The sequence below is a fragment of the Calypte anna genome, chromosome 1, assembly GCF_003957555.1.
Source record: "Calypte anna isolate BGI_N300 chromosome 1, bCalAnn1_v1.p, whole genome shotgun sequence".
NCBI lineage: Eukaryota > Metazoa > Chordata > Aves > Apodiformes > Trochilidae > Calypte > Calypte anna.
The window spans coordinates 5,607,521-5,625,683 of NC_044244.1; the positions used below are offsets into that span (position 1 = coordinate 5,607,521).

The 18,163-nt window shown below is 36.1% G+C and overlaps 1 protein-coding gene across 1 annotated transcript in view; it reads left to right on the forward strand.

Annotated features, from left to right (window-relative positions):
* CELF2 (CUGBP Elav-like family member 2) overlaps positions 1-18,163 on the forward strand; it is a 548,689-nt gene that overhangs the window by 93,673 nt on the left and 436,853 nt on the right. Inside the window, exons 2-3 of the mRNA XM_030469342.1 lie at positions 10,111-10,153; positions 10,842-10,877. The gene's annotated coding sequence lies outside the window, so the exon portion shown is untranslated. The remainder of the gene's footprint in view (positions 1-10,110; positions 10,154-10,841; positions 10,878-18,163) is intronic.

Genomic DNA, 18,163 nt, shown 5'->3' on the forward strand with positions numbered 1-18,163 from the left:
GAGCATGTCTGCAGAGAGGTCAGTTGCTTTTGGAGCACTGTATTACCTTCATTGTGCCACTAGTGCTCATCACCCTCAGGGTTAGGCTCTGAGGACTCTCAAACCTGGGGCCTCGGCATTGCAGTACTGTGTCTTAGCCGGCTAGCATGCAGTACCACAATGCTGAAGCCCTGGGTTCACCTTTTATTGGCCCCCTGGTCCTGCTCATGTGCAGTGGGGGCCCACTCTAATTAGGCACAGGTGGGCTTGACACAAGCTCATGCTCACTCCCTGGCAATTAGTGGCACCTGGTTGCCTCATTTCACTACACCAAGAAATTTTTCAATATATGATTATCTGTTGGTGACATACTGCACTTGAAGAGGCAGCCTTCAGGAGGATTCATCTTCCCAGGAGACGCCTCCTGATGGCAAGCAGTCAAACCATCTGCAGATCAAACTCCAGGACATTCACCCAAAGATTTAATATGAATGGTACATTGGCCTAATAAAACCTATTAGTCCTGTGGGGAAAAGTTACTGTGGAGACCAGGTATGTTTCTAGCTGGACTCACATGATAGTTTAAATGTATTTTTGAGTTTTGGCTCTTGTTCTGTCAGATGCTTGAAGGATGCCAATAGCCAGAAGACATTTCTCCCAATGAACTTCATGGGTGTTTCTCATCTATGAGTGTTTGCTCCAGTCTCATTCAAGCAGTAGAAAGATGAGGGGGCACAAAGCATGGCTCATCTATGGCAGCTTTACACTCCTTAGGGGAAATCAGCTCCCTTTGAAAGCTCAGTGGTTTGTGCTTTTTATTCTATAGTTTCTACAATGCTAGCCAATATTTGGGAGAGACTCTTAAAGGACCACTGTTCCTCTAGGTGTGGGAAATATATTCCCTCTGCACTGATACATAAAATAATCTAAATTACAATCAATCAATGATATGGAGAGTCCGATCACCCTGGCTATTTTTTTTCCATATTGCATCACTTTATGCTACTTAATTACTAGTTAAGAATCCTGCTGAGAATCATGTCACCTCTTGTAGGAGTACCTGAGGAGAATATGCTGCCAGTTATAGAGAAAGCTACTCATAGGGTTGAAAACATATCTGAAATTTTCTCAGATTTTGGAATGCCTGCTCACTACATAACTGGAGAGATTACTACAAAAGAAAATTAAGTAATTGAAAAATGACTGTCTAGAAGCACTGATGTTTCTAGGTTGATACTATTTATGTCCTGCCCAACCTTACATGCAATGTTCCCATTGCAAATAGTAGGGATATTTTATGGTTCAGTATTGTGGGTGGTTTCCAGAGAGTTTCAAAGGTTAATATAGTCACCATTTGCTATAAAGTGATGCAGAAGAATTGAATCCAGCTCTTGCCTCTGACAATTGCCTAGCAGGTAAGTAGGCACAAGTTTTCCTTCCTGAAATATAGTGATGTACTTAGCATCTATTGCTTCCAGGGTGAGCTAGCTGCCTGAATAAATTGAAGGATCCCAGTCTAGGGCTCCTTATGACAGAGGGGATTCTGTAAAGAATCTCAAGCACTTTGAATCTACCATGGCAGTAGTAAGGAATTATTACTGACAACAGTTCTGAGTGAAAATATTTAGTTCCTTTAATTCCTAAAAAAAAAAAAATCACTTCTTTTTGAGAAGAGGCATGTCATTCGTCACCTAAGGCTCCTGGCATCATTTCCAACTTCTTTCCTCTTAATAGAAAGCTGTTCCAGAACACTGCTTCTGTATTTTACATATTTTAAATAATTAATGTCTTCAGAAAGAACGCACAAAAATTATGCTTGGCTTTCATTACTAGAGAAGTTGCCATAAGCTACTTAGATTACTACTATAGAAATGTTATTCAGATGCTTTTACTAATGTAAGTCTATATTGAGAGCTTGATCATGAAAGGCTTTTGTTCTTCAAGTTCTTCTTGACCTGCATAATCCTCTGGTTTAAATTCTTGAGGGAAAATAAAAGTGCATTAAAGAAATCATGCTTTGTGTACAAATAATATTTCATTGTTTGCATAAAGGAGTTTTATGCATTGTTTTCCTCTTTAACTGAAATATTTCCTTGCGTCAAAAAAAACATATCCTTGAATCATGAAGGTTTAAAGTTTGATAATGTGTAAAACACTTTCACTGCATTAATTTAAAATTGGCTGCACCAATTGCTACTTTTTCTTTCTACCAGGATATTTAAAAAGACTTGCAAAATGGAAAAGAATACACCCTTGTTGCTGGCCTATGTATAAGTTCCTAGCTGCTAACTACAGGAAGGAAGGAAGGAAGGAAGGAAGGAAGGAAGGAAGGAAGGAAGGAAGGAAGGAAGGAAGGAAGGAAGGAAGGAAGGAAGGAAGGAAGGAAGGAAAGGAAGGAAGGAAGGAAGGGAAGGAAGGAAGGAAGGAAGGAAGGAAGGAAGGAAGGAAGGAAGGAAGGAAGGAAGGAAGGAAGGAAGGAAGGAAGGAAGGAAGGAAGGAAGGAAGGAAGGAAGGAAGGAAGGAAGGAAGGAAGGAAGGAAGGAAGGAAGGAAGGAAGGAAGGAAGGAAGGAAGGAAGGAAGGAAGGAAGGAAGGAAGGAAGGAAGGAAGGAAGGAAGGAAGGAAGGAAGGAAGAAGGAAGGAAGGAAGGAAGGAAGGAAGGAAGGAAGGAAGGAAGGAAGGAAGGAAGGAAGGAAGGAAGGAAGGAAGGAAGGAAGGAAGGAAGGAAGGAAGGAGAAAAAGGGCAAAACAAATGCCCTAAAAACCAAATCAACAGAGAAAGAATAAGGGAATTCTCAGGTATCCAAGAAATCCACATTAGAATGAAGAGACAACAAGGAATTTCAAATGTTGAAGAGTAGACTGCTGCCAAAGTAGCAAAATTGGACTGATAAAAGGGAGGAGACATTGAGAATGTTCACAGTCCTTTGAAAGTGGAATGAAACATCTTGCCATAGAATGTCTCCTTCCTTCTACAGAGTTTAACCCCTATGACACTGTTGGTGAACTTGCTGCTAATGATGATGAAGTTAATCATTCTGGATCTATTAATTAATGAGTAGATCTTCCCATTTTCAGATATCCCAGTATTCATTCTCATAGATGTTTATTCTCAGGAGTATTAAAATGGTTTGTAGTCTTTAGTAGATGGAAATTATGGAAGAAAAATGTTTCAGATGAAAAGGGAATGGAGATTGAATGGATTGATCAATGTCACTGAAGAAACAAGCCACAAATGTTACTGTGTAACTTTTCCTTTACTCTGGGAGCCTGGTAGTGTACTGCCACCCTCTGCTGGAATATACATGGACCAAACAATTTCTCCACCTCCCTTCATCTATTTAGAAAGAGCAGTATGGAGTGCATCACATTGTCTTTTCAGATATAGGAAAAAAATTAAGAAATATGGTAATATTGAAGGTTGATTTGACATCATGTTTAAAAAAAAAAAAAAAAAAAAAAAAAAAAAAAGAGGTTTTGAACCTTTTTGTAATAAATTTAATTGCAAGACTACTGTTCACTAAGTACATAAAACTCAGTTCCTACAACTATTCCAAAGGAAATTGTGTCAAGGAAAATTTTTGTGGAGCTTGCTCAGAGAGCTTTGGTGTTACCAGTTGTATAGTTGTGGACCTCTAGGGATTTTTTTGTTGCTTCAAGCCTTACAAGCATTATGAAAGGACTTACACAAGCTTCCAGTTATGACTTTTTGTAACATTTCTAAACCCCACTAGAGAACAACTAAAAGCAGAAAGAAACACAAGTTCAGCTACTGTCCTTTCTTTATATGAACCAAGGTCTACATGGTATTACTGAGGTTATAAGTCAGAATTTCCTGGATTGTTACAGAGGAATTCAAGTCTTTTTTGTTATAAAAGCAAATAAAGATGAGATTAGAGGGGCAGGAATTAATTATTTAAATAAGATAAAAGATGAGCAAATTTTTTTGTTTGTTTGCTCTAAAGGGGTACAATAAGGCCTATGTTTTCAAAAGCAAGTGATGAAACTGGGCATTTCCATTTTCTCCTGGTTAGTTGGGTGCTTTAAGTGCAGGCAAATGATGCTCAGTCCTCTCTGAGTACAAGACTTCCTCAAAATATTCAAACAAGATATCAGTGGTATGAAAACCAGTAACGCCTTCTGAAAGCTTAGATTTATTTTTCCATCATCACTACTGAGGAGGATGAGTTCAGCTTCTACAGAAATATATAAATAAATAAATAACAATTTGAGCTATTAAGATCAAATTCTGACCATATGGGAGTTACAAGAAGGTCTCAGTGCAGGAATATTCCATCATGTTAATTGATTACTGCAATATGTTGCACATGAGGAGAAGGAAGGAAAAAATGTTATGAAGACGTTCCAGCAGGTCCCATCTTTGAGTAATGCAGATCAATGAGGATTTATTGCCTATGAATTTACTGCTTTTATTCACATTTGGCTTTGATTTAAAGATCTGATCCAGATTCCTGAAACAAATGGTAGGCAAAACCTTGACTGTACTTGAGCTAAGTTCTTTATAAAAGGAAGTTAACTGTTAAAACACTACTTGGAAAATCAAATCGTTGCACCCAGCAGTCCATTCCTACTCTGCAATGGTAACTTAAATGAGGGGCTGACACAAACTTTGATAGTTTCATGATCATAGTCTATGACAACCTAAGATTTTTTCCACTGATAATGTTTGACAACTTGGATTTATATTAGGTAATTAAAAATAAAAGATGTTGCTTGGGGTAATCACCTCCTCTTGGAGGGTTGTTCATATTGATTTCTAATTCAGGCTTCATTCCTTATTATTTATGTACAAAAATGCCTTCATTCTCTGTGTTTGAACCTTAGTGTTCAGTGTGTTTGAACCCTTGTGCAAAAAAAGACAAAAAATTTATAGAATGGAGGCAACTATACAGTAAGCATGGGAAAAACAGGACAGTTTGGGAGGTAACTCATAGCTCAAGGGGAAAGATTGGGATTCCTTCATCTTCACTGATAATTTGGAATTTAAAATCAATTCAAATAACTAACATGAGAAAGCTTTAAAGAAAATCATGATGACTGGACTCACAAGCTGTCTTTACCATATACTGAAGCTTAACTGCATTACTGTGTACTAATTCAGTACTTTGGCCACAGGACTCCTTTGTCCCCCTTCTGACTCCCTAAGTCAAGAAGGGGACAGGGGAGGAGAGACAAGAGGTATGAGTTCTAAAGCCTCTATAGGTCTAACCTCCCTCCTTCCTACTGCCATCATTAGATTCATACTCTGCTACTGAATAGTCTCAGGTAGGGCTTTAGCATTTGACAAATGAAGGCAATTTGGGGATTTAATACTTGTGGATGAATTGTAGGACTAACTGTGTGACTTAAATGCATTTTTCTTGTAAATCAAATATTAACTTGGAAAATAACAATACTAGCAAATGAAACCAGTGAGGTGCCACTCAACACTCCAGTCCTGCTTTAATCATGTTGCTCTTTGAAAATTTAAAGCTCATAATAATGCCAGACTGCCACGTTTTGGGTTAAAATTCACGGGAATTTACAGATATTATTTTGGCCACTGGCGAGCTCACTTACTAATACAACAGAGACTCTCTCATGGATAATTGTTGCATTATTATTTTTCGAATGCACTACAATGACTGCAAAGTTCAAACCTATCTGAGTTCATATGTGACAAAATTAATGAAAAATGGGCTTAATTTGCAATGATTTTTCCTATTTTGTTCTTTTTCATTTTGTCTGTGTGCTGAGCATTACCAACAGATTCAGTGTAAAAACAGCATTATTTTGATTGTTTCATCTTTTCATAGCAGTAACCTACACAGATTTCTGTATTAGTGCTCTAACCTTGAATTAATAATACATACATGAATTCCTACATCTATGATGTTTTCAGTATCCATCAGGGCCAATGTGGTCTTAGGGTACAGCCCAAAAATTAACTACTTAGTTTCATTCAGTAAGATCGTTCTTCATCTTTCAGATGAAATATCAAATAACCATGTATAAGATACCAGTCCAAAATATAAAACCAAAGCCATTAGAAAAGATTCTGGGGTTTTTTACATCCTAGGTTTAAAGACAAACTTCAGGGTGTGCAGCAAGCAAGCATCAAGAGCAATTCCTATTTCCCTCCCCTTCTCTGTATGTATGGAGCTGCCTAGCACTGAGAAGCTTCAGAAACTGACAGGGGCAGAAAATGTCCATAACACACCATTACAGAAACATAACAAAAAAAAAATTAGAAAATGTTACCCAGTAGTTGCTAGTACAAATAAACACAGGAAAGACATGTTTAAGTTTTATGAGCATGCATGTCTGATTTTAGGGAGCACACTCCATGAAACTCAAAGCCTTTTGAATATTCCTTCAGCAGTCATATTCTTCCTGTTGGCAAAACTTTTGAACACTTTATGCAAGCATCCCTGCATACAAATCAGATTTTCAGAGGTGCCATGTGAGAACACATACATTAGATCCAAATCCAGCAGAATGCCAGGGATAAATGTGTGTTACTGAGTCATGGGAAGATCAGACAAGTTTTTAAAAAACAGTCTTTCTAGAACGTAGATTCATTTCTTCATAACACCATTTTCCAGACAGATTTATTTCTGAATGTCAGCTTTTGAGTTCATCTTAGTTTGTATTTCCAAGCCTAAGACTATCAGCCAGATATTTGAAAAGCCATCTATTTCTCAGACATTTAAACTAACCTATTCATGGATATGCATGGCTTGTAAACCTACTTCCATATACCAGCCTTAATGAGATTTTACTCTTCTGCCTTCTAGTTGTGGGCAAAGCAATCTGGTTTTGTGACTTCAGTGTGTATGCTTCGAATGTGAAATAGACTTGCACTCTTCTCACTTTTGTATCTGGGCAAGAGTTTATGTTGTGCAGAGAGAAGCGGAGTTTTAAATCAGTATTAAAGATACTTGAATCTTACTACTTTTTCTGGATTTCATCTATTTTAGTTGCATGTAAGCAAAATTCACTGAAGTGTCAGTCTAAAAAAGCCAGTTCTCAGAAAAATCCTGTACAATTGTTAACAATAATTGTGTCCAAAGTATCCCCTCTTTAATATGGAGCAGAGGATGAAGAAGCTATTTCCAGCTATTTCCAGCTATTTCCACCACACCAAACTCCATAGATTTTATATTTCCCTCCAGGTGTTGAAGTTGGTAGTTAACCAAATTCAGTTAGTTAAGTAAAAAGGATGATAACTCCTATTGTTTAACATGTAACAGCTATGAATTATTAGCACCATGTCTTATGTGTAGCCTGAGAGCTCATCTTCAAACTCTCAGAGGGCCACACTTCTTGCCAGCTGACCCTTCTTACCTCAACCTTCTGCATGCTCCACCCATCCCATTTGTAAAACAATTCAAGTTCTCTTAAATCCCCATCCTGGTAGTTTCATTCATTTTCATAATTTACAGTGAGCAACAATATGTGAGCATTGGGCTAGAATACTTCCATAGATTCCCTCTACCCTAAGTTTTTCTCTGGGATTCTATGAATTATGTAATTTACTGCCTAAATTGCATCAAAGGTTTGCAAACAGTGACCTCTGTTAGCCAGGAAAAGTAACCAGAACATCTCAGCTGGAGTAATCACCTCTATGGTGATTTTTTGTGGCTGATGCATCTTTGTTGGAGGAAATCTTATTTAAATGAAGGGGATTTAAGTCACTCATGAGTAAGGTGCCAGTATAAAAGTTACATCAGAACATCTGTAGCCCAGGCTAACTAACTTGTTGTGTGCCTGAACTGGATGTAGCTTTTAGTGCTGCCAAAGAATCTCTTAAAGCTTACCTGGAGCAAGGATAAATTGTTGAGGAAAGAGATATAGGAATGGGAATACTACACTGGTAAGGCAGAAGTTATAGCCCCAAGCTTTATAAGTTTAAAGCTCCTTATATCTTATTGGACAATATATATTTTATAACAACATGATACTTTTTTTCTTTTCATACTGCTCATCAAGTTTTGAGCAAAAGCCTGACTCTATCTGTCTGAACTATTAAGGCTGATTCAAAACCAGAATTTTTCACTTTATAGACAGACTGGGAAGCCCAAAAGAGACAACCTGTGAAGCAAGATGTTCCAGAAGACCTAGTTCTGGAATTGTGACACTACCTTGCCTCCTGTCCATTGAGAATTATAAATACACATGCTCTACAAAGTTAAGTCAAATTAAAATTAAATTTTTTATTTTAAAGATTCACAAACTTCAGAATCACATGCAGAATGCCCATGGTGAGCTACAAATTGAATTTATTCTTTTCCACATAAGAAAATAAAACTATTTTTTAAAATGTATTAGGCAGACAGGTCAATTTTTAGTTGTTCTAGGAAACTTTGATGCCCCATACTATCCATGTTTAAAAAAATAATTTCTTTTAAAAATTAAAATCAATCAATCTCTCCTTTGATTTCTGATGTGAGCCTTTCAGAGACTGAGATGTAAGCAAAGGAATAACTTCACAGTTGTTTTGTAGGGTTTTTAGTCAGCTTGGCTTGATCTCCATTATGTTGGTAGTGAAGAGTCCATTTAGTGATCTGGTTCTTTGTAAGCAGTCAATGAAGAGGATGGATCTTGGATGAGGCAACAGGACACACCAGACAGAGAGGAAACAAGGGGTAAAAGTGAGAAATGTGGAATTGATTTAATTTTATGAGCCTTTCAAGCTAATACCCAAACACACACAAAAAAACCAACCAATCAACCAAACAAACAAAAGCAAAAAAAAAACCAGAACACCAGAACATTAACCAGGTTAATGTTAATTATTTAGTAATAAAAACCTTGGTACTTCCACCTTTATTTTTGGCATTTTCAGGCTGACTCTCATTAATACAAACAGCAAAACTCCCAACATTTGTGAGAGTGGTCACAGTTCACCTTGCCTATTTCTTGAGGCTTCCTATCTCCACCACTTAGCTGAAGATTTTCAGTGATTATATATCCAAGCAAGTTTCCTCTCTTTCATGTGTCCTGTGTCAGAAACCTGGAGCTGATGACTGAGGCAGCCTGAGAGACTCTTTCATCACTGTCAAACTTTCTCATATAATAAGAAGCTGGAGAGTGGCTTCAGTGTTACTGGTATTTAGGTTCACAAAAGGGGACAACCTGTTTTAACTATTCTATAGGACTGGACATCAGTGATTTTCTGTCACTTCCATGCAAACACTATTAATTCCTTACATTGGGGAGGTAGCAATCCTTCTAAGTAGCTTGGGTGTAATCAAAACTTCCTTTCTCAAGTGACATAACACCATTTTCTTCAATGAGACACCAACACATTCACCCCAGGGACAGGGACAGCAGATACCCCACCACGTATCAATAATTTTCTTTCCATTCAGTATGGATGGGCAGGGCCTGTTTAGTACCTGAGTTATAGCTAAAGTCCTCAGGAGCTCCATACACACAAGTGACTGAAAGAAATAAAATTCAGTCCCATCTTGGGGTGTTGGTAGCATGTTAAATTTTGCTTTGTAAATTTAGAGTAGACACACTGAGTAAGTACTAAGAAACTGTGAAGGCTTTTATCTTGTTGATTTATAAAGCCTGATTCTGAGCATGCAAATAGATCTTTTGAAGTTAGAGACAATTTCCATATGACAATACACATATGCAGTGCGTGTTATGGAACTGCTGAATTTTTTTTGTTCTGACCATTTTAATGCCCATTCTAGCATCTGTCATGCATGAAACTCCTGTTACTTGAGACACTTATGTGGATAATCTGACATTTAACTCCTGTCTTTGCTGAGTCAGGTGCATATTGCTTTCATCTCTATTCTAAGGCAGTAGTGTTCAGTAATTACCTTTATCAATCTCCCTTCTCTAAATTTGATATACTCACTGAATAAACTGCACTATAAACAACCTGTGTGGTACGTAGATAAAAAGTGGATCCTTTTAATAGCAAATTGTTTTTACATCAGGCTCCATATATGTATGTTTAAGGATCAAAGGCTAGCAGAGAGGATGAATTGCTATCATAAATGCAATTCAGTTACAAGGATTTAAAAAATCAGGCTAAATCAGTATGAATCTATACTCATTTCTCTCACATCATTTAGTGTATTTAATTTCATTTCATATTTTTCTTTGGTAGGTCTACGAATAGAAAGAGGTCAAGGTGTTAATCATCTGAACAGGTAAGAGTCAAGTTTTCCCTAAGACTTAGAATTTTATATTCTATCATTCAGTTCTATCAGATTATAATATATCTATATATTGTGATATGTATTATAATTCTATAAGATTATAAAAATTTATAATATTAAATTATAATTTATTTATCAGATCTTGTTTCCAGTTTCTAGAATCTTATTTATACTAATTTTGCACATTTTTTTCTATACATTTTATTTTTCTTTAGGCAATTCCCATAGTTTATTTCAATTATTTGTCATCTGTTTAATATTTGATTTCCTTGGTTTACCTAAAAAAAACTCATAATTATCAATAAAATATTAGTTAATTGATTTTTAAATTCCTACAGATTGATGTGAATTGAAATGTTGGGAAGCAGTAAAATGTGTGGAATATGACAGTTTCACAAACACTTGAAGTATATTACCCAGTTTTGAACACAATTTCTGTATTTCTCTCCTTCACTTAAATATATACAGTTGCATAAAAAAGATGATGTGTCCAAATTTGTCAGTCACTGAAAAGGAACTGTGGACACAAAATCTCTGGTTAATTTATACTTTTTCTCTCTATAATAAAGGCTTAACTACTGTTTCCATTGGCTGAAAAGCTAGAAGAAAAATGACAGCTAATATATACGTTGACTTGACCATCATTTAGTAAATCCATAAATCTTCTCTTCTTCCTTAGATATTCAGCTCTGTTCAACAGAATAACAAGGAGTAGGTAAGTTACGAAGATAAATTATTCTTTCCAGTCTCAGTATTCTATTTATAGTCTTTTCATTCAGTAGAGCTTTTAATTTGTTTTGGGCTTGTTGGTTTTCACGCTCCCATGTATTTTTTGAGAAATAATTTATTGCAATTCATATTTCTTTCTTTTCAAAATTATAATCCAATTAATTTCCCAGTAAACAAGAATTTCTTCTTTTTATGAGAAATGAACTACAGGAAAAAGTGGTTTCTGATTAGATAAGCTAATTTTGAAAGGAGAGACAGAATCAAGCAGTGAACTGGATAAAAATAATAATGGAGTATACCTTGTTAGATAAAAAATGGAATAGACATTAGAGACAATTAATGCAGGAGATACTTAATGCTGCAATATGTTAAACAAGCTTTGTCTTATATTTGCTCTATAAATCATAGTTAATTTCCTTAAATAATGTGTTGTAACCACCCAGCTAAAAACATCCCATTTCTGTAAACTCTTGCTACTATAAATCTCTTTGTTCTCTGCTACTTTGAATGAAAACCTCAGCACCCTTTGCAGGAGGGGTTGGGTGTATATGTGTGTGTGTTTACAGGTAGCTAGAGATATAATCTAGATTGACTGATCAATTGATCAGAGAAAGCAATCTATCAACAGTCAGGATTAATATTGCATGAAAATACTTGGTAATTTCATTTTATGGATAAAGATGATTTCTTTCAGATTGGGTTTCCAAATGACTAAACTGCAGACTGCAGGGTCTTAATGTCTGGGCATGATTCTGGTTCACACTATGACAGCACCTTTTATCAGGCTGTTGGGAAAATTATATTAGAATCAAGTCTGTGGGATATTTTGGGATATTTTGTCCTGCTTATTGTATGTAGTGAAGTTCTCTTCCTAAGAAGAATAAGGAAGGAATGTTTTTGAGTCGTAAACCTTTGAGAAAAATTTCCTATTTCTCTCTTTTCTGCTCTTCAGGTGAACATATGTGTACATATTTCTAAAGTAATAATCAAATTGGAATATAAAAATATCCCTGACCAATATTAATAACACCCCCTCCAATGGAAATAATCTTGCAAGGCCAATCTCCAGAAGGCAAGGCTGAACAATATTGGTTTTAGAACTCTGAAAATGTCCACGATAGAATCAGAATTAAATGTCAAGGTTTTTAGTACAGAGATATGATCCTAACTAGGTCTGTTCAGCTTTTTATTCAGCATTTAAGCAACTGGCAGCTTAGTTAGGAAAGATAATATGTAGTTGCAGATTCCTATACTGTAAGTCTGATGGTTTTTGTTTTATTGGAAGCTAGAGAAACTGTTTGTTTCACCTTTAAGAAATATATATATATTTTATTTATCTTCCCTTAGCAGTAATATTTTCTGGACAATTTTCAAGACACCAAACAATAGAAAACACTATGTGCAACTATTAAGAAATCAGAGTTTGACATAATTCTCTAGCTATGTATTGTATTTTGTATTTTTTTGCATTTTGTAACAAACAGCAAAATTTACTGCCATGAAAAATTCAGATATAAGACCAGTTTTTCATCAGCTGCCCTCAAATAGAAAGTTACTGAAGAAAGCAGATCAAACAGAGGTTTATAAAAGAATTGGACAGGGTTATGGGCAGTCAGTTTCAGCTGTCTTAGGACACACACAGCAAAGAATACGAAAAGGGGTTGAGGCAAACCTTGGAGTACAGATTAGATCCCTCCCATGGAAACAGAAAGAGTTTTAGTTTAGCTGGAATGGGTAAGAGAAACAAGGGTGGAAAGACATCTTTGTGCAAAAACAATGGTAAAGGGCAAGTAAGAACCATCCTGTGGAGGAATGTTCCAGAGGCAAGTTGTAAGAGGAACAAGCTGTGATTTCCAACACTTATTGAACCAAAGCTCCTCCAGCATAGCCCTGAGATGGAGCATGGGGACCAGGGAGATCTCTGAGGAGTGATGGTGAATGAACTAGCCAAGAGACAATGAAGATTTCGAGGCTTGTATTTCATTAGAAAGTTGAGTAAAATCAGCAGATTTCCAGTTTGGTATTGATGAACCAGCATTTTCTGCAAGAAGCCAAATATTCTGTTGACAGTTTTGATGAGCTCTATTTTCAGCATCAAGGGATCTTCTGCTACTTCTCTCTGCCATATCCACTCTGGTCCTTGATGCAGGAATTGTCATCTTTAGTTACATTTACACATTGCCTGCAACACTGGCTGGAGGCACAAAAAGGCACAGAAATCACGAGACCTAAGGTGTTTTCATTTCTGTGCATCTCTAATTGATGGCCCAGGGTTGCATGGCCTCTCTAACTAATGCTGCCAGGAATCAATGCTGTCACATCACTGATCAGCCCAAACTACTGAACCATATGCAACATTCCAGATTACCTTTGGTGTTGCACATGTAGAACTATACTACAGCAATATCCTACCTCAAGCTGTCAAATGTGGATAGTCTGTGTTCAAGCAAAGTATTATCACAAGTGGTGACACTGTTTTTTCTTTTTTGCTGAAGTTCATATAAATTAAAGCTTAGTTCATTCTTTTTAATTTATTCTTCTTTTAATTTCCCCTTTTCATATAAGGGATATTATGATCTTATGAAGCTGACACTAAATGATCAAACAATATTGAACCACCTAATGAAAATCTTAAGCAAAAGTCACTGTGAATTAGGTATTTGCTAAACTGACAACACAAGCCTTTGTAAACCTGATATTGTTCTTATGTAAACTCATGAATGGAGACTTTCTCAAATAAATTACTTAATAACATCAGAGAGTCATTGGCTGTGTAAATATATCCCAGGGGCACGTACTAAGATTCCTGAATTTAAATGTTCAATAGAACTTCGTATTTGTCACCTTTAATAATGAGTTTTTCCTTATGAAATCATTATTAGCATGAAAAAGTTAAATTTTATATCTAATTTCTTGAATTAATGCTGTTTGAAGACCCTAAGGGTTTGAAACTTCTTTCAATGGAATTCATCATTTACATAATTTTCATAGCCCCAGCCCTTTGCTCTCGACTATAAATGCACATTGTGATTTTTGCATGCATTAAGGCAGCAACTTCTATTTTTCTCTACACAAAACAAGTAACAGAATAATAACAGGTAATAAACATTTTTAATCTTTAATGTTACATTAACAGTGAAGTGCTATATTTATGCTTTCACAACAACACTGCCTGCTGAATGATGCCTATCTGGTTCTTATTGTGAAGATATTTGATTAGAAAAGGAAAAACAATTGAGTTATTTGAGATCAGTGGAGCTCTCCATCATTTGCTGCTTGAGATATTTGTGAGTGCACAGCAGCATGGCCAGATTTTTAAGCAGACTAGACAGTATTTTTTCAGCTCTACATTATCATAGTTCAGCCATGATCTATGAGTGAGATGCTTATTTGATGTATTTCTTTTTGTCATTAATATAGCTTATTAGATAGGAATTTTATTCCTTTCATAAGCCCAGACTTTGTTCATCAATGCAGCACAGCTTTTGAACAAAATACCTCTTGATGTCAACCTCTCCTCTGCTTACTTTTACCAATAATAACTTATGTTACTGTAGGTCTGTCTGAATTCAGAGTCATGGACTTATGATAGGCATAAGACAAAGGTTAGGACAGACCTAAACCTAAAAAAAGACTATCAAACTAGTGGCAAAGATAAGCATAATATATAAGAATAATACATAGCATAACAGTCACAATGGAAACATGACACTTCAGAGAGTATTCTGAATGGAAAAAATGAACTTATCTCTGGGATGAGGCTAAATTTATTTGACAACAGCTGCTTCCATCCAGTGATTTGCTACAGACTACAAACCAATTTTATAATGTAGACAAACACACCATTCCCCACTTAAACAATGGGTATGATAATTTTAGTATTATTATTGTTGTTGTTGCTGTTGGTATTATTCCTATCTGTGCACAGTGAAAAGACCAAAGCAAATCATGCAATCTGATTTGCAGCAATTTTTTAATTAGGATTCAATGTGAGATTAAGATTCTGCTTTTAGGTATATACTTTTCATCCAGTTACAGGTATATAAAAAATTATTGCACACACATAAGATTCACTGACTCTACTGATTGCCTCTTCCCTGGCTGTGATGGGAATTTATTCATCTAAAGCACCAATTAGTGCTTGACAATTCTTGACATTTGAAGTATTAATCTGGAGCCAAATGTGAGTTTGTGTTTGATCCATTTGCCTATACATACGTTCAAGTGTAGTGCTATTTGAGAAGCCTCGTGTCATGTTATCATATAATAAAAGAGTTAACACCATCTTCTTTAGACCAATCCCTGGAAGCAGTTTATCCTATTTGAATTCAAAATGGAGAATCAACTACATGGAGTTGAAACTGAACACAATTTAATTTGCATTGCTGCATGCAAAGCAGTATGGTGAATACTGATTTTATTTTTAAGCCAATATATTGTGCCACAGATTTACTCCAATCTTTTTTAAAGTTTCTGTAAACATGAAAGGGTATGTTCCCTCTTTTTTCCATAGAGGGAACACACATAGCTGTTCATTTCATCTCCAGTCACAAAATATCTATAAAGATATTCTGGGTGTAATACCTAGATGTTTATTATTTTTCAACAGAAGTTTCAAACATCATGTGTTCATGTTAATGTTGATGTTCTTCCCACCCAGATACACTAACAGAGAGTTTCAGGGATGGACAAAAAAAAAAAAAAAGTCTTGAAAATATTGTTAGTGATGAAATCCAGATGTTACAAGTTTTGGTGATCAGTGCTCAATATAGAAAAGGGCTTAAATCAAATACTGAAACAGAATGAACCCATGAAACCCTTTAGGTATTTTCTGTCAAGCAACAGCTTCCTTGCAAACCTGGTCCCACATTTTCTCCTTAGACAAATCATTCTGCTTGAAATAAGAGAGAAGTCCAGTGTGTGTGATCAGCCCTGTACAGTTTAAATTCCCTACAAATCATGTTAGTTGCTTGACGATGCTTGAAACTGTAGGAATTACAATGCTTGAAACTGTAGGAATTAGCCATACCAAAGTTATTCCTTTTGGACTCCAAACTAACAAGCTCAGAACAGCTTGTTGGAAGGTCTGGCATTTAGTTGTAATCAAGTTTGATGATGACTTGCAATGTGCATGTCAAAAGGAGGTCAGACATTTGAGGCTGCTTACTACCAACCTTCTCTTTCCACGAGCCAAATCACTGCCCAGACACTTGTAGAGGCTTCTTATTACCACAATGCCAACATGTTATGCAGGTTAAAATGTAGCTTTGCTATTCATACAAACAGACACTAAGCCCCTGGAAAACTTTATGAAGGAGTGCTATGTTGTTTGTGGATGCCAAAATTCTACTGGCTCAGGCACTTGATGGATTGTGAGCCATTTGCTGTAAATTCTGCTTTATAAAATATGAGACATTAAACGAGCTCAGATGGTCGGGGGTTGGGTTTTTTTGTTTGTTTCTTTTTCCTTATATTTTGCATGGCCATTTCCAATAGCCAGCCCCCCAAACCAACACTTACCAAAGACTTCCACTGATTTATGAAGGTTTCTGGATGTAAAAAAAAAAACAAAACCTGCACATGACATCAGTTGCCCTGCTGAGATTCCAGCCAATGTTCTCACCCTGAGCTCATGTGCTATTCAAATATAATTGTCTTTGATTTTTAGTACCTCTTAGTAACCCAGACACTCTCTTTAATTCATTTCAGTGACAACAAGCACAAATTGAAAAACAAAAAAGCACTTATAAAACTCAAATTAAAACATGTAACTCAAATCTTCATGCCAGACAAGCTTTGTTGGCTTATAAATAAAATCTACCTGGACTGATTTTAGGATTTTAAGGATTTAAACAAAATATTTTTTTGCCCCATAAATCAAAGCTATGAAAAATATGCCTAATCATACCAGGACCATGGGAGATACAGATTCCCATCTGTCTATCTGTTTCAGCTTGAACTGCTCAGAGACACATTCTATTCCACTACTTTTAGGGCACTAATTTTAGGTTTGTGGACTGATGTTTCATCTATGTATACATCAGAAGAGCTTGAAGGAATGCCAAACTGTTGCTTCATGGAATCATTCTGCTATTTTCAGGTTTTTTTCATATGCACATTAGACATCAGATTAAAAAATCTCTTATTAACATTTCCCTCAATGTTGAAATTTTCTTTTTTGGCATACCAGTACATTGTGATTTGACTTTTAAGAAACATACAGTTCTCAGGAGTATTTAGCTGATGTAGAATTGTGTCCTAAGTTGGAAGACAATATACATTTTGGTTTTCTTGTGTCGTGTGCCTGTAACTTTGACTTTCCTTTCCTTACTGTGTGTACAGAATAAACTTTCCCATGGAATTTATTGTCACCATTGTGATTTCTAGTTTATGACTGACATCTACTCTGCAGAGAAAAAGAGCAGGTGGGCTATAAGGGATATTATATCACTGTACAGAACATCTCTCCTGGATAAGCCTTTAATATGAAAATAATATATCATATGTAAAGTGCCATCAGGATTTCTGGTGCTCAGACACAGAACATGATTATGCTTTGGACTGCACATGTGGCATTTAGGTATTTAGCTGACATTTTAAGTGACTGAATGTTAGGAACCTACCTCCCATCCTGCTTGCTGAAAATGTGCTGCCAGGGTTCATATCCTGGGAAAGTTCTGCACCACAGGTATAGCAACAAATAAATGAGGAGAAAGGGAAAAGATGTTACTCACAAGGTCGTAGAGCTTCTTTGTGAGGGAAAAGGTTTTTTTTTAAGTCATCAAAGGATTTGGAAGAGAATGTCAAGGATTTCAAGGTAGAGATTTCTTTTTCAATAGGGAGCTGGAGGAAAAGTGGAGGTATTGAAGAGTGTTAGATTGAGAGCCATAGGCATTGTTACTATCCTGATATAACCAAGAGATGGTAGAGGATGCAAAGGGAACATACAAGTCCTAGAAAAAACTTTATTATGTATTGTGCTTTACCATGAAAGAAGTTAGAGTGAATGAGAATCTCAGATGCCTCCAGCCCCTCATCAAAAGAAAGATGGAATTTTATACCCATTCTTTGTCTAAACTACAGCCTTTTTCTTTTTCCAGACTGATATCAAACATTTCTCTCTGTGTTCTATTTTGTTCCAAGAAGTCAGCTTACAAGGGTACAGGTGAAAGTGGTGTCACATGTATGATGAGTATTATGGTTTACATCTGAACAACAGCTGCAGTGTGCTCCTTTCCATTGTGACCCCCTAATAGAAGTAGATATAATTGC